The 22,622-nt window shown below is 37.7% G+C and overlaps 1 long non-coding RNA gene across 1 annotated transcript in view; it reads right to left on the reverse strand.

The window, feature by feature from the left end:
* Positions 1–22,622, reverse strand: part of LOC116764756 — a 158,472-nt gene that overhangs the window by 130,984 nt on the left and 4,866 nt on the right. The window lies entirely within an intron of this gene.

A 22,622-nucleotide genomic window follows, 5' to 3' on the forward strand; every position in this document is an offset into this window, starting at 1 on the left:
AAGAGTTGAAAAGAAATTACAGCTGAGAGAAACAGTGAATCATAAAAGATGACAGATAAGGAGTCAGAGTTAGGAACCAAAATACCTCAAGATGGTTCTCAAAACTAAATGGAAATAAAATTAAAACATACATCTTCAATTTTATTACTAGGAAATCACTGCAGTAGTCAGGTAGGAAATACTCTCTTTCCATTATTTTGCAAAGCACAAAGAGCAGTTTTCCAGACAATTTCAGCACTTTACAAAATGCCTGGAAGCAGCAGATCTCTGCAGAAGAGGTCACACACTCGTAAGCTCAAGATATAAAGCAGACAGATTCAAGTCAATAGGAACATCAAATTAGTCTGCTGGTTATTGAGTGGAGAGGGCACTTGTATGCCCTGGTCCCTGAACTTCTGCCTCAGCCATGCAGCTCAAGTCTGATATTAATCTAGAGGAAATAGCAATTCGGTCAAAGAAAGAAAAAAAATTCATAATGACCTAGATAGGCCATCTGCGTGTTTTAATTTTCTGAAGATTAAAAACAAATAAATGAAAGAAGTGCTTAGCATTTTAAAATTACAAGCCGAACCTTCATATGGTGCAATGATTTTTTAGCTTCTTAGAAGTTTGTCAATTTCTTTCTCTTTCCTCAGTTACTGGTAGTGTTCATAAAGTATTCATGTTATGAGAGTGGATAATGTGATTCCTGTTTATAAAATGAGAAGGGGCATGGAGCAGGGAGTGACCAAATGACCTTCTTGGGTCCTTCCAGTTCTGAAATTATATAGTTTAATGGCATTCATAACTCTTAAGTGACCTGGCTTGAGAAAATAATGCAAAAACATTAGACAGCATTTTTTTCCCCAAAGGCACATACTAGGTCCTCAAATGATTGCTGAATAAATGAATGCTTTTTGGCAAAAAAAAAAAAATTAACAACAGGAAACTTTTATATAAAATTATAGGCTTCCCTGGAAATATATATGTATATATATGAAACATACATAGAAACATATAAAATATATCATAATATTATTTTGTGTATTTTTAAAATTCTTTCATTTGTTCTGTATTTATTAACTAACATTCTTCTGTAGAGAAAACTTTTGCTCATGAATTAGAGTATTCGGTTTGCCAGAACTATAGTTCCCACTGAAGAACCAGGATAAATGTATAATAATGTGTCTTTAATTACCAGTTTTCAGAAGGATTTGACTTAATAGTTACCTCCAATAGTGGCAAATAACTCATTGTTTTAAATCTTTCTCTTCTTTTATATCTTGAAAGACTTGGGACTCTGGATGCTTAGGTACTCCATGTGTTTCAATCAACTACAGTCATGTTCTTTTGCATGTACAAAATGTGCCAAATTTGGCCAATGAGAACTTCCTAGTGCTTGTCCCCATGACCCAACCCATGAGTCTTCCCTTGCTTTCTAGCACAACAAGGTATCCTAAATTCACCTTGTATTTTCCTTCCTCCAAGCCTACAATCAGCCATTTCTCCAAGGAACCCTGATTCCTTTCTGTGAAGAATAGAATTTAGAAAACAAAATTTGGGCAGTAAAATGGTGATTCCAGATGGAGTGCCATAGCTCCTGTGCCTTTCCACTGTACAGATACAGGAAATATATTATCATGAATCAAATTGATATTCCCAAAGCAAATTTAACATTACGGGACTTTCATTTAATTTCTTCGATTTAATACTTGTACCTGTTTTTCATACACTGAAAATCTCAGTTTAATTATTGGTTTATTCCATAACATACAAGAAACCACAAAATAGCAATCTCAATATCACTATTTACAATAACGTTACTGAATGATATTTAAGATTTTCTTGCAGTTCTTTTCATTCTTAGGCTGTATGCCACTAAGTTTTGTTTTGTTTCTGTGTTCTTTTGGCATCAAAGAAGTTGAAATTTTGTTCTGTTGGTTGTCTTTTTATTAATATTTTGGGTAACATTCATAGCCCCCCTTTTCCACCAGACAATACATATTGTTCCACGATTGTGAGTCACAATAAAATTCATTTACAATAGCTTTTCCACCCGTTTCTCTTCTCCATCATGTACTTTTAGTCAATATTAATATCTTTCTTGTGCCTAATCTTTGTACTCTTAAATATACTAAAGTTTCTATTATTCGTCAGCTTTAAACAATATCCAAAGAAATCATTTAATTCCCTCCTTCCCACCTTTCTCTGCGCTTTAGTTCTGTCATTTTTACTTTGGCACTGCATTTAACACTGACAAACTCTTCTTTAGTCCTTGTCCACAACTTTAAGATCTTTGATCTACAGTTAGATGTATAAAATACTCACCACTGATGTCTCTGTCAAAGTCCCCCATGGCACTTTTTTATAAAGCTCATCTTGTAATTTTGCTAGGAAAAGCTTCTAGGGACAATAACCCCTGAGTTCTTGCATGTTCCATATTTTTCCTAGAGCCTTCACATTTAAAGGACAACTTGAATGGAATAACATCCTTCACCTTCTTTCTTGAGGATCTTCAAGATGTTATTCCTTTACTTATTGTTTTGAACATTTAATGAGAAATTCGATGTCAACCTACTTCCTTTCCTTTATGAATGACTTTGTCTTCTTTTTTGCTGTTTCAGAGATAATCATCATGGGTCCATTTTTACAGATACAAATGGCCCTTGTAATATGTAGATTCAGATCTTCATTTATATCAGTACATTTTCTTGAATATGATTTTAAACATTCATTCTTTCCCACTTTTGTTTTTCTCCTCCAGGGGCACCAAGTATGTGTACTGTGTATCTTGAACATCGATCCCACCCCACTCAACTCTTTAGTTAAATGCCATGAAAAATGAGAGCCACCTCTCTGAATCAAGCATTTATAGCTGCCTAGACTGTATGTAGCCTTTGATTCCTGACTTTACTGTCCCTCTTGATTGGTACCAGAACCACATATTGTAGTCTGTCACATGCTGTTACTCTTCCTCTTTTGAATCTAAATACTACTGAAATAGTATTTCAATTATATCACTTTTTAATACGTTTTGCAGTACTGTCAATTAACTACACAAGCTATTTTCATCATCCTTCTATTCCCTTGCCAGAAATTCAAACTGATATGGATGGGCTACCACATACCTTCTGATGTAGTTTCATCATGGAATAGAATCACTTTCACTGTTCTCAAAAGTAAAATTATTTATGTTGAGGGTCCTTTTACTTCTGCATTTCCATAATTCTACACCTTTGGCTATAGATTAACACAGACAAGCCTCATATCAAATTCTAAATTAGGAATAATTATTAGATGCCTATTGTATGAAAGAGAGTACGCAAAGAAGTGGTACAATGAAGGTTATACTATTGTTTCCTTTAGTAGGTTTAGTCTAGCAAAGTAAATAAGATATAGATATAAACTGTGGGTATACATACATATATATTACATACATTAGGATAAGAAGTGTTAGAACAACAAAATACATAAATAAAACGTATTGGGAGTTTAAGCTAAAGAAAGAGAACTTATGGTAATGGAGATCATGGGAAAACTTTGTAAACGTAGTGGCCTTTCAGTCTTGAAATACAGAAAAGCTTTAGGTGTAAGGAGATCAGAGAAATGTACTTTAAGAAAATGGAGAGTGTGTTTAAGGAAAAGGCTTAGAAATTGAAAAGTCTGTATTGGATATGACAATTAGCAGTAGTTTCATTTGATTGAAACAGAACCAATAAAAGAAAATAGTCATAAATAACATTTTAAAAAATGAACTGAGTATTTACAATATTAGGATAAAATGCTTGACCTTTGTTAGAGAAACAACATGAGGCCAAAGTTTGGAGTAGAAGAGTGATATAAGAGTTTCCCAAAGATTAATTCAATAGCAGAATACAAAGTTGATTGGAATAGGGAGAAATTGGAGACAGTGAGATCAGTGAAAAGACAACTTCAATGGTCACAACAAGAAAGAACAAAATATATCTCTGTATATAAACACAGACCGAAGCAACCAACCTTTTTATAAGATTATACACCTCTTCCGTAGAAGAAATATTCAGTCAGAGGCTTTATGGTGTATGTGTTATTTAGGCATCTACAAGAAAGGAAATGTATTTTTGATTTAGTCATAAAACCTGAGAGCATTCCCCTGCTCAGTCATCTACAGAATAAATGATGCAGTCTGCACCATCACAAAGCTGTCTGACACGCTGTATTCATATTTAGAAATCTGAATTTAGCATCTGCAATAAAGAAACTAAAAATAAAGTCTACTCTAAAGCCCTCCCTCCTTTCCTCTCTCACTTATTCTACCTAATTGTGTCTCTTTCCCCTTTAAAACCAATTTCAAGAGGTTAACATTGTCATGTGATTATATTTTATCTTACGTGAAGATGGTCACTGACAATCTAAGCTAATCCAGGATTTTGTTAAATAAAAAGTCCAAATAGGGTCACTTAGGTTGAATAGAGCGATTTTATTCTTTCACCAAATCGAGTATGAGGGATTCACTTCTGCTAAAATTACTTCTATGGGTCTTTGCCTACAGTGTGATGAAGGTCACTAAGTTGATTAAAGAGTGGCAATAATGGGCCTTCGGCAGATGCAATCTGAAATGATCAAAACTGAGAGCAAAAAGGGATTTAAGTGGTTCAGTGGAGATAATATACCTGAAAAAACCCAGCCCCTGTGCTGAATGATTATTCTTCCAAGCAGAAAGGATTCTGTGAGAATAGAGTGACTAGATATTTTCCCTTTGAAGCTATGAGAGAATATAAGAAAGAAGTTTAAAAATGATAGATGAAAGTAAAGCAGGGAAGAATTCTAAGTGTAGAAATCTGAGTCACTGGAGGAGTCAGGAAACTCCATCCATGGAGTATATGAAGGAGACAGCCATGTGTCTGGAACACAGAGGAAAGGACCAGATGAGCATCCCTCATCTGTCACCCTACAAGGCCTTACACAGCTAGCTATTTAGTCATGTGCATGGGTCTTGAGATAAAGACTAATTAGAGATAACTAGTCTTTAAGTTCCCTGAGGTCAAGAGTACTTCGTTAATTTTTTTTGTATCACTAGCACGATGCATAGGGCAATACACTCAGTATGCTTAATATAACATATATAATTCAACAAAATGGCCTTAGAAGTTTCGTTATCATCCACTATAAGTAAATTCCTTGAAGGCAAAAACTCTCTCTTGTTCACCATTGTATACCCAGAATCTAAAGCAAAATGGACTCATAATAAGGATTTGTTACACTCTGCAGGCATGCATACTTGGACAACTGAATTTTTTAAATGAATGAAAAGAAATTGACAATATCCATGGTCAGCTAATCCACAGCTATTTATAGAGCATATGCTAGGTATGCAGAACTATGCTAGTTGAATCTTTTTTTTTTTTTTTTTTTTTTTTTTGCTGCACGCGGGTCCCTCACTGTTGTGGCCTCTCCCGTTGTGGAGCACAGGCTCCGGACGCGCAGGCTCAGCGGCCACGGCTCATAGGCCCAGCCGCTCCGCGGCATCTGGGATCTTCCCGGACCGCGGCACAAACCCGCGTCCCCTGCATCGGCAGGCGGACTCCCAACCACTGCGCGACCAGGGAAGCCCTAGTTGAATCTTTTGAAGAACACTGCTGCCAGAAATATCTGCTACTTGATTTCATCCCAGGTAACTAGAAAAGTCACAATTTGCATATCTGAAATGATTAAATATCAAAAACATTCTTTCTCTTGGGTTGGTCATGTAAAAATATCTTAAGTAGCTAAAATAAATCAATATGCCAGTCTCTAAGAATCATGATTCCTTTAAAGGTATTTATATTTCAAGTATTCTTTTTTATCTCTACATAAAGTCCTAGAATAGTAATGGAAAATTAAACAGTTCTAGAAACAATGAGAGGCAGGGAGGAAAAACCAAGTAATTAGATACTGTTCAGACACATGCATGTACTTGTACACATGTGTACACACACAGAGACACACACAAAACACAACTCTTCACTCACACGAGGTAAACAGCCTTCCGTGAATCACAGCAAGTATTCCCTTGTAATCACCATGGTTGTGATTCCTGATAATTCTGATAACATCCTGATAATTTTTGTAGGCCTGGCAGAAAACAGTCTCTGAAGATGTCCTCTACGATTATACATTGTAGAAGCCATTTCTTTAATGCAATGTGGATATAAGAGAGAGGAAGCAGCTTGTTGCATTAATGAAGGCTTACTTCATACACAATTAACCTGCTTACCAACCCAGATTGTTACAAATCTCAACCACACTATTGAGGAAACGATGAAATTAGGTGTCCAAAAGACAAAATTCAAATTCATAATTACAAAGTTTAAGGAGTATTTTGCATTAAACAGAAGAGCTTCCAGGATGCATTGTGCTTTACCAGTCCCTGTTGAAGTTCATGTACACACCTTCATTCAACCATAAATGTCTATTGTGCAGCAGGGCAGACTAGAGCTGAATGATGCACACAGAATTAAACAATCATTGCAGCCAATTCCAAATCAATAGTTCAGAGAGAACCACCTGCTCTGCCCAGTCCCAGAGAGAAAAAGAAAAAAAAAAACTTTAAGGAAGCTCTTCTGAAAAGAAATGGGAGACTGAGCTCTACCCACCAGAGCAACAGCCAGCTCTACCAACCACCAGTCCCTCCCATCAGGAAAACTGCACAAGCCTCTTAGATAGCCTCATCAACCAGAAGGCACACAGCAGAAGCAAGAAGAACTACAGTCCTGCAGCCTGTGGAACAAAAACCACATTCACAGAAAGATAGACAAGATGAGAAGGCAGAGGGCTATGTACCAGATGAAGGAACAAGATTAAAAACCCAGAAAAACAACTAAATGAAGTGGAGATAGGCAACCTTCCAGAAAAAGAATTCAGAATAATGATAATGAAGATGATACAGGACCTCGGGAAAAGAATGGAGGCAAAGATCGAGAAGATGCAAGAAATGTTTAACAAAGACCTAGAAGAATTAAAGAACAAACAAAGAGAGATGAACAATAAAATAACTGAAATGAAAAATACACTAGAAGGAATCAATAGCAGAATAACTGAGGCAGAAGAACGGATAACTGACCTGGAAGAGAGAATTGTGGAATTCACTGCTATGGAAAAGAAAAAAGAATGAAAAAAAATGAAAACAGCCTAAGAGACCTCTGGGACAACATTAAATGCAACAACATTCTCATTATAGGGATCCCAGAAGGAGAAAAGAGAGAGAAAGAACCAGAGAAAGTATTTGAAGAGATTATAGTTGAAAAATTCTAACGTGGGAAAGGAAATAGCACCCAAGTCCAAAAAATGCAGAGAGGCAGAGAGCCCCATACAGGATAAACCCAAGGAGAAACATGCCAATACACATAATAATCACATTGGCAAAAATTAAAGACAAAGAAAAATTATTGAAAGCAGCAAAGGAAAAACTACAAATAACATACAAGGGAACTCCCATAAGATTAAGAGCTGATTTCTCAGCAGAAACTCTACAAGCCAGAAGGGAGCGGCATGATATACTTAAAGTGATGAAAGGGAAGAACCTACAACAAAGATTGCTCTACCCAGTAAGGATCTCATTCAGATTTGATGGAGAAATCAAAAGCTTTACAAACAAGCAAGAGCTAAGAGAATTCAGCACCACCAAACCAGCTCCACAACAAATGTTAAAGAAACTTCTCTAAGTAGGAAACACAAGAGAAGAAAAGGACCTACAAAAACAAACCCAAAACAATTAAGAAAATGGTCATAGGAACATACATATCGATAATTACCTTAAACATGAATGGATTAAATGCTCCAAACAAAAGACACAGGCTTGCTGAATGGATACAAAAACAAGACCCATATATATGCTGTCTAAAAGAGACCCGCTTGAGACCTAGGGAAACATACAGACTGAAAGTGAGGGGATGGAAAAAGATACTCCATGCAAATGGAAATCAAAAGAAAGCTTCCCTGGTGGTGCAGAGGTTGAGAGTCTACCTGCTGATGCAGGGGACACGGGTTCATGCCCTGGTCCAGGAAGATCCCACGTGCCACAGAGCAGCTGGGCCCGTGAGCCATGGCCGCTAAGCCTGCCAGTCCGGAGCCTGTGCTCCACAACGGGAGAGGCCACAACAGTGAGAGGCCCGTGTACTGCCAAAAAAAAAAAAAGAAAAAAATCTTTCAACAAACAAAAGTCCAGGACTAGATGGCTTCACAGGTAAATTCTATCAAACATTTAGAGAAGAGTTAACACCCATCCTTCTCAAACTCTTCCCAAAAACTGCAGAGTAAGGAACACTCCCAAACTCACTCTATTAGGCCACCATCACCCTGATACCAAAACCAGAAAAAGATACTACAAAAAATTACAGACCAATATCACTGATGAATACAGATGCAAAAATCCTCAACAAAATACTAGCAAACAGAATCCAACAACATAGTAAAAGGATCATACACCATAATCAAGTGGGAGTTATCCCAGGGATGCAAGGATTCTTCAATATACGCAAATAAATCCATGTGATACACCATATTAACTAATTGAAAGATAAAAACAATATGCTTATCTCAATAGATGCAGAAAAAGCTTTTGGCAAAATTCAACACCGATTTATGATAAAAACTCTCCAGAAAGTGGGCATAGAGGGAACCTACCACAACAGAATAAAGGCCATATATGACAAACCCACAGCAAATATCATTCTCAATGGTGAAAAACTGAAAACATTTCCTCTAAGATCAGGAACAAGACAAGGATGTCCATTCTCACCACTATTATTCAACATAGTTTTGGATGTCCTAGCCACAGCAATCAGAGAAGAAAAAGAAATAAAAGGAATACAAATTGGAAAAGAAGAAGTAAAACGTTCACTGTTTGCAGATGACATGATACTATACATAGAGAATCCTAAAGATGCCACCAGAAAACTACTAGAGCTAATCAATGAATTTGGTAAAGTTCCAGGATACAAAATTAATGCGCACAAATCTCTTGCATTCCTATATACTAATGATGAAAAATCTGAAAGAGAAATTAACAAAACACTCCCATTTACCATTGCAACAAAAAGAATAAAATACCTAGGAATAAACCTACCTAGGGAGGCAAAAGACCTATATGCAGAAAACTATAAGACACCGATGAGAGAAATTAAAGATGATACCAACAGATGGAGAGATACATCATGCTGTAGGATTGGCAGAATCAATATTGTGAAAATGACTATACTACCTAAAGCAATCTAAAGATTCAATGCTATCCGTTTCAAATTACCAATGGCATTTTTTACAGAACTAGAACAAAAATATCTTAATATTTGTATGGAGACACAAAAGACCCTGAATAGCCAAAGTAGTCTTGAGGGAAAAAAACAGAGTTGGAGGCATCAGACTCCCTGACTTCAGACTGTACCACAAAGCTACAGTAATCAAGACAATATGGTACTGGCACAAAAACAGAAATACAGATCAATGGAACAAGACAGAAAGCCCAGAGATTAACCCACGCACTATGGTCAGCTAATCTATGAGAAAGGAGGCAAGGATATACAATGGAGAAAAGACAGTCTCTTCAATAAGTGGTGCTGGCAAAACTGGACAGCTACATGTAAAAGAATGAAATTAGAACACTCCTTAACACCATACACAAAAATAATCTCAAAATGGATTCAAGACCTAAATGTGAGACCAGACACTATAAAACTGCTAGAGGAAAACACAGGAAGAACACTCTTTGACATAAATCACAGCAAGATATTTTTTGATCCACTTCCTAGAGTAATGGAAATAAAAACAAAAATAAACAAATGGAACCTAATGAAACTTTAAAGCTTTTGCACAGCAAAGAAACCATAAAGAAGAAGAAAAGACAATGCTCAGAATGGGAGAAAATATTTGCAAACGAATCAATGGACAAAGGATTAATCTCCAAAATATATAAACAGCTCATGCAGCTCAATATTAAAAAAACAAACAACCCAATCCAAAAATGGGCAGAAGACCTAAACAGACATTTCTCCAAAGAAGACATACAGGTAGCCAAGAAGCACAGGAAAAGCTGCTCCAATCACCAATTATTAGAGAATAATAATCAATAATCACCAATTATTAGAGAATTGCAAATCAAAACTACAATGAGGTATCACCTCACACCAGTTAGAATGGCCATCATCAAAAAGTATACAGGGCTTCCCTGGTGGTGCAGTGGTTGAGAGTCTGCTTGCCGATGCAGGGGACGCAGGTTCATGCCCTGGTCCGGGAAGATCCCACATGCCGTGGAGCGGCTGGGCCCGTGAGCCGTGGCCACTGAGCCTGCGCGTCCAGAGCCTGTGCTCCGCAATGAGAGAGGCCACAGCAGTGAGAGGCCCACATACTGGAAAAAACAAACAAACAAACAAACAATAAATGCCAGAGAGGGTCTGGAGAAAAGGGAACCCTCTTGCACTGTTGGTGGCAATGGAAATTGATACAGCCACTGTGGAGAACAGTATGGAGGTTCCTTAAAAAACTAAGCATAGAATTAACATACGATCCAGCAATCACACTACTGGGCTTATACCCAGAGAAAACCATAATTCAAAAAGACACATGCACCCAATATTCATTGCTGCACTATTTATAATAACCAAGTCATGTAAGCAACATAAATGCCCATCAACAGACAAATGGATAAAGAAGATGTGGTACATATATTCAATGGAATATTACTCAGCCATAAAAAGGAACGAAATTGGGTCATTTGTAGAGACGTGGATGGATCTATAGACTGTCATACAGAGTGAAGTAAGTCAGAAAGAGAAAAACAAATATCGTATATTAACGCATATATCTGGAACCTAGAAAAATGGTACAATTGAACCGGTTTGCAGGGCAGAAATTGAGACACAGATGTAGAGAAGAAACATATGGACACCAAGGGGGGAAAGCAGCAAGGGGTGGGTGTGGGGGTGTGATGAACTGGGCAATTGGGATTGACATGTATACACTGATGTGTATAAAATGGATGACTAATAAGAACCTGCTGTATTAAAAAATTAATAAAATTCAAAAAAAAAAAAAGAAATTGGTGGCCCACAGCTTCCATTATAGAGATTTTTGTGATGTTGTCAATGTCTTCAGAAGTCAATGTCATGACAACGTTCATCACTTTTAAAGAAGAGAATTGACAGAGAAGGGAAATGGTTATTATGGGATTACTTTCCAAGTTTCCCAGCCACATCTTATGAGCTGAGTTTAAAATAGTTCACAGTGACCCCCATGGCACTGGTGGTACTGGAAGGAAGTGAGGTATTGTTAATGAACAGTCAATCACGAAAGAGATATGTGGGTTTAGTGCTGGATCTTCACGGATATTATTTTGGTTAATTCAGCTTAACAAGCATTTTGGGGCCCATTCTATTTCCTTCATTATACAGTGAGAGGGTTGAACCAGATTGTTTCTCGGGGTCATTTCCAACTTCAACATTATTTCCTAGGTCACCAGTTACCTAAGCCAAACACATACAACACCCAAACCTGGAGCACCCAGCTTGCTCCACTGGCTCAAGACCTCCTAGGAAGGTCTCACTCCATTGCTTTAGTTTCCACCTCTAACTCAGCAACAGAGTAAAGAAAGCACCAGTCTCTGTTTATGTGTTCATAGGGAGTGTTGCTCCTCCATTTGCCTTCACTGGGAGTTTGGAGGAGAATGGATAGATGTATATGTATGGCTGAGTCGCTTTGCTGTCCACCTGAAACTATCATGACATTGTTAATCGTCTGAACTCCAGTATAAAATAAAAAGTTTCAAAAAAAAAAAAGCAAGTTATTTACCTTCTTCATACACCAGGTCTTTACATAAGAATCACCTCTTCATTCAGTCCTTCCCTTGCCAACCTAACTTTTCAGTCTCCAAACCAACAGCTCTATTTCCTTTCCTCCTTTACTTCTTTCTCTTTGCACTTATCACCCTGTATTTTATTTATTAATGTGGTTTATTTTTGAGGAGAATTAGTTCATTGAGGGCAAGGATTTTTGTCCCTTTTTTTCACTGCTGTATCCCCAGTGCCTAAAATCATGCTTGGTGCACAGCAGGTGGTCAATAAATATTGGTGGAATTAATGAACGAATGAATCAGTAGTTTGCTCCCAGGACAATTATGAACTAAATTTCCAGTTAATACCGTTAAGATTTCACCCCATCCCCTTCCTAATCATATATCTTCAATGTTCTACCTGCTATACAGATTATAAAAGAACGTTTAAAACTCTGATTTTCAATCTTGGCGTTAAGATACTTCTAATCTGCAACATAATCCACATTCTCAAGCATACTAGAAATCAGCAAATACAACACCCATGTGTCCCTTACAGGCTCCCTGAAAAGGTGAATCAAAGTTAAAACTCAGAAATGTGAAAAGTATGTTAAAATGCTTCATGGTAAGCACTGGCTGAATACAAACAGAACCTAGATAAAACAAGTTTATTATAAAGATTCTTCTTACATTGATCCCTCAAAAGCACCAACTGCAGCTGAAGGGCCCTAAAAACAGCTTGGATAACAGTCAATTAGCAATGTCTCAAAACCATGGCCATGTTATAACACTATGGTTTACCTTCAAAGATAAAGTGAGTTTACTATAGGAGGAGGCTGAGGCAGCCACATGGTTTCAAAGATGGTTTCAAAATCTCCCAAGTAAAGAGGAGGCAAGGTTACCTAAGGGATGATGGGAGGCTGAAAGCTGGATATGTATGAGAACAGTTTGGAACAGTAACTGGAAAATTTTCTAAGGAGAGGAATGACAATAAATTTATGGCCATGCCAAGAGTTGTGTAATGCACCAACTCAAAAGTGATTTTACTACCTCAACACATACAACCTTCAGGGTTCTTTATTTCTAATCAACTTATTTCTCTCACAAACAAGCAGCATAAATTAAGGAAAACAAATAAATGTTTATATCAATACTGAAAGTCAAAATTCTAAGGGTTCATGTATAATCTGCACAGCATGGTATAACATTGAAGATATACCCCTGTTTTACCTTAACAGAAAATACAGATGAATGAATACTCTCACACCTTATTTCTGCATTTAGAGAGGAAATCTACTAAATGGTAAATGGGAATGTGAAAAAAAAACCTCACTACCAGAAAAAGTCCTTAATGTATTACTTCTGATTTGGTGCTTTAGGGATCAGATATATCATCTTTTTAAAGTTCATCTGGAAAAACTTATTTGCCTTTCAGAATTAATGTTTGGATGATAAAAAAGTAAATCAACCAGCTAAATTTAGTCCTTTTGACAGGAAAGAAATGAAAGCAGAGACCCCCATCTTTGGCATTTGTGAAAATGAAGAGATTGCAATCTTAAATTTATAATGTAGAATCTGTAAAGGTTCTACCTAGTCTCATGTTTTGTGGATTGACTATATACAGCAATTATTTTCAAGAACAGCAGCAGGAAGTAAAAAGAGGAGATGGGAAGCAAGGTTCTGCATTTTGAGCAGCTTTTTCTAGACAGGAGAAAATCTTACACAGGCTGTGAACATAAAGAGACTCAGTGAGGGAAGCAGGCCACATGATGGAAAAAGGAGAGAGAATTTGAAATGTCAGTGCAAATGACAGCAGTCACTAGAGTCCCAAGAGCATCAGGGGTAAACAGGACCTCTCTACACCCCACCCTTCCCTATTTACATTAATAAATGTTGATCCACCCTGAAGTAGTAGGCAGATGCTGCCTTGCTGTTCCCAATGCCCTCCAGTGGGGCAATCTCAAATGAAAATCCTCAGTCCTTCCAGTAAAACTGATTTAACATTCTTAATCCAAGAAAATGCTTTTCAACTTTCATGTACCAATATGCCCAAATAAAAGAGGCTGATGAAATGATAAAAACACAAGCTTTTATAAGCAATGGTCAGAATGGAGAGATGGGGTTCTGGACTGGTTAGGGTGGTCATAATTATAAAAATGTCTTTATACAAGAGAGACAATATTCTTTGGTACTTGAGTGTTGCCTATTCTGATCTTGGCCCTTTAAGTAAGTAAAGCTGGACAACCTCTGTCACACTCATTTTAGGGACCTCTAAAAATCCCAAATGTAACAATCACCTTCTGCACCCCTGCTCTGCCTTTCCCATCTCCAAGTAGCCATCCAATTACCTGACCCTCACACTCTCCTATGCTCTCCTCTTCCTGGTCCTCAGATCTCCTAACTTGCCCAAGCACTGCCTCATTTTGATGACCCAAATGTACCCCTTTCTCCAGTTGACTGATTCAGCTGATCCCATTCAACTATCAATTTTGTATACCCTTTGGTTTTCAATGTCTCTGAAGTTCCAGATAAAGGATAGTCCCACTGGACTAATGCAAACCAGAACTGCTCCCCAGTCTACTAGTCAGGGAAGAGGGATCAGACAGGAGCAAGTATCTCCAAGTGGTAAAAGGTTTATATTTATTTATTTAAATATTGTTGAAGTTATCTACAAACCCCTGGATCATGTTGCTTATTCCTTGAAGAATTTAGTCCTTGGTTCATTGTAACTCTCTCCAACACCCCTCCTGTCATAATTTTTGGTGATTTCAATATCCACCAGATAGCTATCCAATAATACCCTTGTTACTCATTCCTTGAGTTTCTCCTCCCCAGTGACCTTGTCCTTGAGCTAAACCTTAGCACCTATTCCCACGGCTGAATCATGGCACTACTAATAACTGTACCTCTCCACTAATCTCAATTTTAATCATCACACTTATCCAGCTTCAATCTAAATCCAAGGCTCCACTCTTCTACTAGACCCCATATTCCATGCTTAGTCAGTAACTCTTCTCATGATATTTCCCTCTATTCCCTCTCTTTTAGATCATTCCTATCAAAATTCACATGCCGCAGTATCTCCTATTCAAAAAGGAAGGTGGTGTCCTAACGCCCACCAGCTTTACAAAATAGCAGTAAAACCTCTCTCTCCCTGTCACTCCCTATTGCATCTATCCTACTTCATTTTCCTCCATAGTGCTTATTATACTATGGAGGAAAAAACTATATAGTTATTTGTTTGTTTGTCAATCTGTGTATCCTCACTAGAATGTAAATTTCAGTGAGAAACTGTTTTGTTCTATTAAATGTTTCTAGTGCCTAAACCATGGCCTAGAACATGAAAGGCACTCAATTAAAAACTGATTGACTGATTAAGTAAGTAAGTAATCTGTCCAGGCATCTTCATGCATTTCTCCCCATTAACAACCACTAGAGAGCAAGTCTGTTCCCTTCTATGTCTGTACTTCTGCAGTATCTTTAAATGTCTTGACCAAGGTTATTTATTATCTTTCTTTTAGCTGCCTCTGTAGCATGTTGACTCAGCAAACAAACTTGTTTCCTGGACCACTAATAATTCTAAGCATCATCCATAATATATTTCCCACTTTTTCTCCACAGTTCGTATTGTCATTCTTTCCCTGTTTGGTTGCACATCCGAAATCTAACTGATTATGACTGTTTGTGCTTCAATTATTTCACCAGATCACATATCCATAGACAATATCAGAAATCATCCCCAACCATACTACTGAACAGTAGAAAACGAACACCTCCCAGTATAAGAGGCAGTGAAGGTGGTGCTGTGATACAGAAGCTACTTGAGTATTATAGTATTTCCATATATGTCTGCAAGGATAGTGGCTTCAAGATGGTGTGGATACCCATTAACTGCAACATCTAGATGCATCTTCTGATTACCATGTCTTACATGACAAACCAAGTGTATTCCAGATTGCCAGGCTGCTAGGTGGGTGGATGACTGGAATAGGGAGCATTGATAATGTTAATGAGGACTTTCGAGGCATCTAACTAGTACAGGTTAAAACTGCATGTAATCTACCTAAACCGTGTGGACCTTTCTCCAAAACCTCCTGAAACTAGTCTATTATTAAATTACAAATAATAGTGGTTAATGAGTTAATATGAAACCTTAGGCATTGTTCTGTGATAACTCGTCTCCACTGTCAAGCAAGCACAGGAAGCTAGTTTGTTACTCCATGATGATGCAACAAATTACTCATGATAACTCATACCTCTCCTTATTTATCTTCTCTTGAGAAGTTTAACAGAAATAATATTCTCTTTACTAGAGATGTTCTTCCAAGCACTGCTGCTATGGATCTAATCACATTTTCATTGATAAGATCCTTTCTATGAAAGGGGAAGGTGACTCTTAAATATTTACAGTGTGATTATTTATACACAATTCCAATCATCCTTAGAAATATTTCTGTGAGAACAAACAGCAAGAAAATCCATGCTCGTAGTTTCAAGATGGAAATATTCAATACTCATTGTCCTACTGAATTTAATACCAAACATGAATCATTTGGAAACTGGATTAAAACTATAAATAGAAAGCAACTATCTAGTATTTTAATCAAAATAATCCCTTTAATACTATCTTACAGCCTTAGAAATAAAAAGACAGCTAATAAGAAAACTACAATCTTGTGAGGATGACATATCAAAGCCAAAACAAACTCCTTGGCATAATTTCTGCACAAAAGCTGTTAACCCCCCAAAACAGTGCTGCCGCTAATTTGCTTAGAGTAGAACTGTGTAAATCTGAGAATACTGGAGTGTCACTCTCCATTTCCCTCAGACTCTGAGAAAATTTACAAGTTTTTGTTTACTTGTCACGTTGGTGTTACACTGAATATTGTATAATCAATACATTTTTCCTAAATGTATGTGCTCAAAAAATCATGATAGGGGCCCATGCCCTCCACTATCACAGGTTCTCATGGAGCTGGTTAATGGGGATGGCAATGCCTTATTAACAGACTATAGGTCTCTAGGATAGGAAATCACAGATGTAGCCCCATTCCCTTTAGTGTTAAAAATACAGGATCACAGAATAATTCTTTACTGTGCTTTTCGCTAAAGTTTGAAGCAAGACATTGACCAAAGGCCACAATAAGAAACTTTAAAGATTCAAGTGAACCACAGCTAAGAAAGGATAAATCAAAATCAACACTTTTCACCATAAGCCCAAATCCAATTATATTGTCCCCTTCCTTCACCATGTAGTACTGAGTACTTACAAATCCTAATATCTGTCTTCTGATATTTTATTTATAATATTTAGGACAAACCACTCTGTATCCCCAAACCAGAACCTTACACTCTCCTTTTCCACACTTTGGCTCATGTGATTTCCAGCTCCTGAAATGTGCTGTGCCTTCATCCTCATAATGAAATCCTGAACTCCTTAGGTTTGATTTAATTCTTACTTTTAGGGGGACTATGAAACTATAAAGGGTAGAACAATAAAGTAATTCTGAAGATCATTTGTGACCAAACTCCTTTTTTTACTAAAACGGACTCAGGAATTCTGTAAAGCCTGTGTGACTTGTTCCCGTATAAGAGGCAGGTATGAACTGGCTTCCAGGCCCATATCCCCCTAACTCCTAATCCAAAGCACTCTATGACTTCTCCAGCTCAGCTGTGACCTCCTCTTTCCCTGGTCTCCCTTGGTCTTGAATGTCCATTGCATTTGTTTGGCAATCACTATGCACCAAAAATGGCCTCTCTCACTGTGGCCTAATACCTGCACCTGGATCTTAAGTTTCTCCTCACATTATCTGGCACAAAGTAGCCCTCAAGAGCATTTATTCCACCTCACTACAATATCTGCAACAACCAATGTTCTCACTATCTTATACATCTGTTGAAACCTTGAACTCAAGTGGAACTTTATGTCAGCAACCTGCAAGGTCAAACTTACTTAGTTTTCTCTTAGTCCAGAAGCTAAAATCTTCACACCATTTATACACTTCAAGGGCAGCAGCCACTAAACACTTCCAGGACTTCCAAGATCCTCATTACACTGTTCTGTGCATGGAACCAAGATCCTGTGGAAGTTCAGAAATAGGGGACCAAATTTTTCTTTTTTTTAACATTTTTATTGGAGTATAATTGCTTTACCACGGTGTGTTAGTTTCTGCTTTATAACAAAGTGAATTAGTTATACATATACATATATCCCCATATCTCTTCCCTCTTACATCTCCCTCCCTCCCACCCTCCCTATCCCACCCTTCTAGCTGATCACAAAGCACTGAGCTGATCTCCCTGTGCTATGTGACTGCTTCCCACTAGCTATCGATTTTACATTTGGCAGTGTATATATGCCCATATATACACTACCACTCTCTGACTTTGTCCCAGCTTACCCTTCCTCCTCCCCATGTCCTCAAGTCCATTCTCTAGTAGGTCTGTGTCTTTATTCCCGTCTTGCCCCTAGGTTCTTCATGACCATTTTTTTTTTTTTTAGATTCCATATATATGTGTTAGCATACGGTATTTGTTTTTCTCTTTCTGACTTACTTCACTCTGTATGACAGACTCTAGGTCTATCCACCTCACCACAAATAACTCAATTCCGTTTCTTTTTATGGCTGAGTAATATTCCATTGTATATATCTGCCACATCTTCTTTATCCATTCATCCGATGATGGACACTTAGGTTGCTTCCATGTCCTGGCTATTGTAAATAGAGCTGCAATGAACATTTTGGTACATGACTCTTTTTGAATTATGGTTTTCTCAGGACATATGCCCAGTAGTGGGATTGTTGGGTCATATGGTAGTTCTATTTATAGTTCTTTAAGGAACCTCCATACTGTTCTCCATAGTGGCTGCATCAATTTACATTCCCACCAACAGTGCAAGAGTGTTCCCTTTTAGCCACACCCTCTCCAGCATTTACTGTTTGTAGATTTTTTGATGATGACCATTCTGACCGGTATGTGATGATACCTCATTGTAGTTTTGAGTTGCATTTCTCTAATGATTAATGATGTTGAGCATCCTTTCATGTGTTTGTTGGCAATCTGTATATCTTCTTTGGAGAAATGTCTATTTAGGTCTTCTGCCCATATTTGGATTGAGTTGTTTGTTTTTTTGTTATTGAGCTGCATGAGCTGCTTGTAAATTTTGGAGATTAATCCTTTGTCAGTTGCATCATTTGCAAATATTTTCTCCCATTCTAAGGGTTGTCTTTTCGTCTTGTTTATGGTTTCCTTTGCTGTGCAAAAGCTTTTAACTTCCATTTCGTCCCATTTTTTAATTTTTGTTTTTATTTCCATTTCTCTAGGAGATGGGTCAAAAAGGATCTTGTTGTGATTTATGTAATAGAGTGTTCTGCCTAAGTTTCCCTCTAAGAGTTTTATAGTGTCTGGCCTTACATTTAGGTCTTTAATCCATTTTGAGTTTATTTTTGTGTATGGTGTTAGGGAGTGTTCTAATTTCATTCTTTTACATGTAGCTGTCCAGTTTTCCCAGCACAACCTATTGAAGAGGCTGTCTATTCTCCATTGTATATTATTGCCTCCTTTATCAAGGATAAGGTGGCCATATGTGCATGGGTTTATCTCTGGGCTTTCTATCCTGTTCCATTGATCTATATTTCTGTTTTTGTGCCAGTACCATACTGTCTTGATTACTGTACCTTTGTACAGTAATTATCTCCCAGTCTGAAGTCTGGGAGCCTGTTTCCTCCAGCTCTGTTTTTCTTTCTCAAGATTGCTTTGGCTATTCAGGGTCTTTTGTGTTTCCATACAAATTGTGAAATTTTTTGTTCTTGTTCTCTGAAAAATGCCAGTGGTAGTTTGATAGGGATTGCATTAAATCTGTAGATTGCTTTGGGTAGTAGAGTCATTTTCACAATGTTGATTCTTCCAATCCAAGAACATGGTATACCTCTCCATTTTTTTGTAACATCTTTAATTTCTTTCATCAGTATCTTATAATTTTCTGCATACAGGTCTTTTGTCTCCTTAGGTAGGTTTATTCCTAGGTATTTTATTCTTTTTGTTGCAATGGTAAATGGGACTGTTTTCTTAATTTCACTTTCAGATTTTTCATCATTAGTGTATAGGAATGCAAGAGATTTCTGTGCATTAATTTTGTATCCTGCTGCTTCACCCAATTCATTAATTAGCTCTGGTAGTGTTCTGGTAGCATCTTTAGGATTCTCTATGTATAGTGTCATGTCATCTGCAAACAGTGACAGCTTTACTTCTTCTTTTCTGATTTGGATTTGGGGACCAAACTTAAAGGGACAAAAAAAATGTGGAGTCAATTTGTTAAGCTGAGTGAGGAAGCAAGTGATGCTATGATGTGGGGCAGAGAGAATATGGGTTATAGATCAGGCATTCACCTCAATTTCTTGGGAAGCTCCCTGACTTCCAGCATGCTGATATTCAGGAAGCTGCCAGGTCTGACCCTTCAGTTTCCTCCTTCTCTGACTCAGGTGGTGGGATAAAGATTTCTGAGGTATCTCATATCTGCTCTTCTAATTCTTACATGGCTGTCACTGTCATCACCAACTGGCCATCTCTGCAGGCCCAGAGGATCTTGTCACCACTCAGTGTATCAGATGCCACTCTTGCCCATAGCAACCACATTTGCCTAGGATAATTTCACACATACAAGGGCCTTGAGCAAGGAGGAGAACAATTAAGACCCTGTGTGCAGGTGGACAGACACACCTGCTCCTGCCTCTGCTGCTCTCTGCCAGTGAAAGCCACCTCAGGGAGGTTTTAACCACAGCACTTTCTCACTCCTGTACCAGACGCTTGAAACTCTCACAGATATATTCCTTTCCATTCTGTCCTCCCAGCCTGCCACACACCCAAAGTGTCAGGAATCCCTCTGTCCCAGGTATCAAGTAGACCCATCCCATCCTCCCTGTGCACTAAGCCATTTGCTCGTGAATTAACTTTCCCCACCTTCCAAACACATATGATCTGTCTCTTTTTCTGATACCTTAGTTTTCCATCTTTTATTTTGGTGTGCTAGGACAAAGTTTTCACTGTAATACTGTTCTCACAAAGGTTCTTGGTCTTAAGCTCTTGCTTAAAATTCCTTTTAAAGTAAGAGTCTTCATCAAAGTCCTGGCTAAGGAGCTTTGGCTTTTCTTCAGGAAGTTCCGCAAGGTGCATGTTGTTGGCTTTGCTTCTTCCTCTAGTGATGAACAACTGGTGTGGCAGCCATGCCTCTTACCCTGCATCTTAAGACTGTGGTTCTTTCTGTGCATCCTCTCACACTCTAAAACTCTGCCAGAGGTTTATCCTTCCCCTCTTTGGTAAGAATGATTTCCTGTTTGGCAGTCAAGCTGGAAACCAACACTTTGATTTTATGGAAAGCTGCTAAGACTCTTCCAGGTTTATATTCAAACCAATCATATCCAGCTCCAAATCAGGTCCATTATGCTAATGCTGAAGACAGGTGTATATAGAGTCACCACCACCACTACAATCTTTAAACAGCACCTGTTATGCAACAACTTGCTTCAAATATGGTACAAAACAATTAACCACCATGGATGCTGTCCTCTTGAAAATTAAAACCCAAGACACATGAAACATATAATGTATTCAGGGAACATAAAAGAATGTATAAACCAATATATAAACATGCAGTTGAATAAATTTATACTAGGTAGGTGAATAGTTTACTCTTAAGATTTGTCTGCTCTTGGTTACTACAATTCTCCTAGGAGAAAGCCAAGCAGCAATGTATTTTTAAATAGATAAGCACTAAGCTTTGCTTCAGAACTTATAACCAGAAGCCAAAATGTCTCCAACTCATTACTATCTGATATGAAATATAGAGATGAGCTAGGATCAATAAACATTTCTACATAGAGTGTTATTTCATCAGTGCTGAAACCACCCAAAGGTCCTAGTGGTACAAGTGGGCAGAAGTAAACACTCTTGGAAATGTCCCACAGGGTACCAGATGGTCTTCCCCACACTGATAAATAGGCAATGGATCCAGATTCAAACTTTGCTAAAACTACTTATTAATTACTATTTGCTTACTGTTCCTCAATAACAACAGTGTCTGGACTACGCTACTTCCTAAAGACAGCTGTCTTTAATCTCCATTTGAGGCAAAACAGTAATTGTTATTTTTAGCTGCTTGATTTTGACCCAATAGACAGACTCAAAGATGATGTCAAAGGCCACATAGGTAACTGTAATAAATAAGTACTCTCTGGGATGTGTTTAATGAATAGAAGTTTTTACCACTGTTTAAGATAAGTTTAAGTCAGTAATGCAAAAATACTCCTAGAACTTGGCTGATTCTGAACCATAACATTAGAATGGCTTATATGTAAACAGATTTGGGAAGAAGAACAAAATCAGGGCAATATCTTCAACTCCCCTACTTGTAAAAGCAACCTTCCACTTTACGTTTACATTCTCTGAAAGTACATTATTAATGCTGCCCTTAAATGATGATCAGTCAGCCACATCTGCCATAACTCAGGCTGCCCTGCTAACCATTATCTGGATCAGGCAGTCTAGATACAGCTAATAAATCGTAGCTTCTGACACACTTGCCATAGTAGTGTATTCTTTGCAATTAATTTTCTTATAATTTCTGACCAGCATTCATGGTAGAATCTGGCATATATTAATGGCCCTCTACTCACCCACAACTTCATTAATAATAGGGAGAAATTAGGAGATAGAATTCTTTCATCTCTAAAAACAAGGGCTGTTTCAATTTAAAAAAGAAAAGCACACTATTTAACTTGGTAGGTGGTGAATGTGGGGAAAATAGAGGTAACAGGCAGCCAACAAAAGATACACAATATATTTTTGGAGAAAGTCAGACATTGAA

Source organism: Phocoena sinus, chromosome 13 (assembly GCF_008692025.1).
Source record: "Phocoena sinus isolate mPhoSin1 chromosome 13, mPhoSin1.pri, whole genome shotgun sequence".
Taxonomy (NCBI): Eukaryota; Metazoa; Chordata; class Mammalia; order Artiodactyla; family Phocoenidae; genus Phocoena; species Phocoena sinus.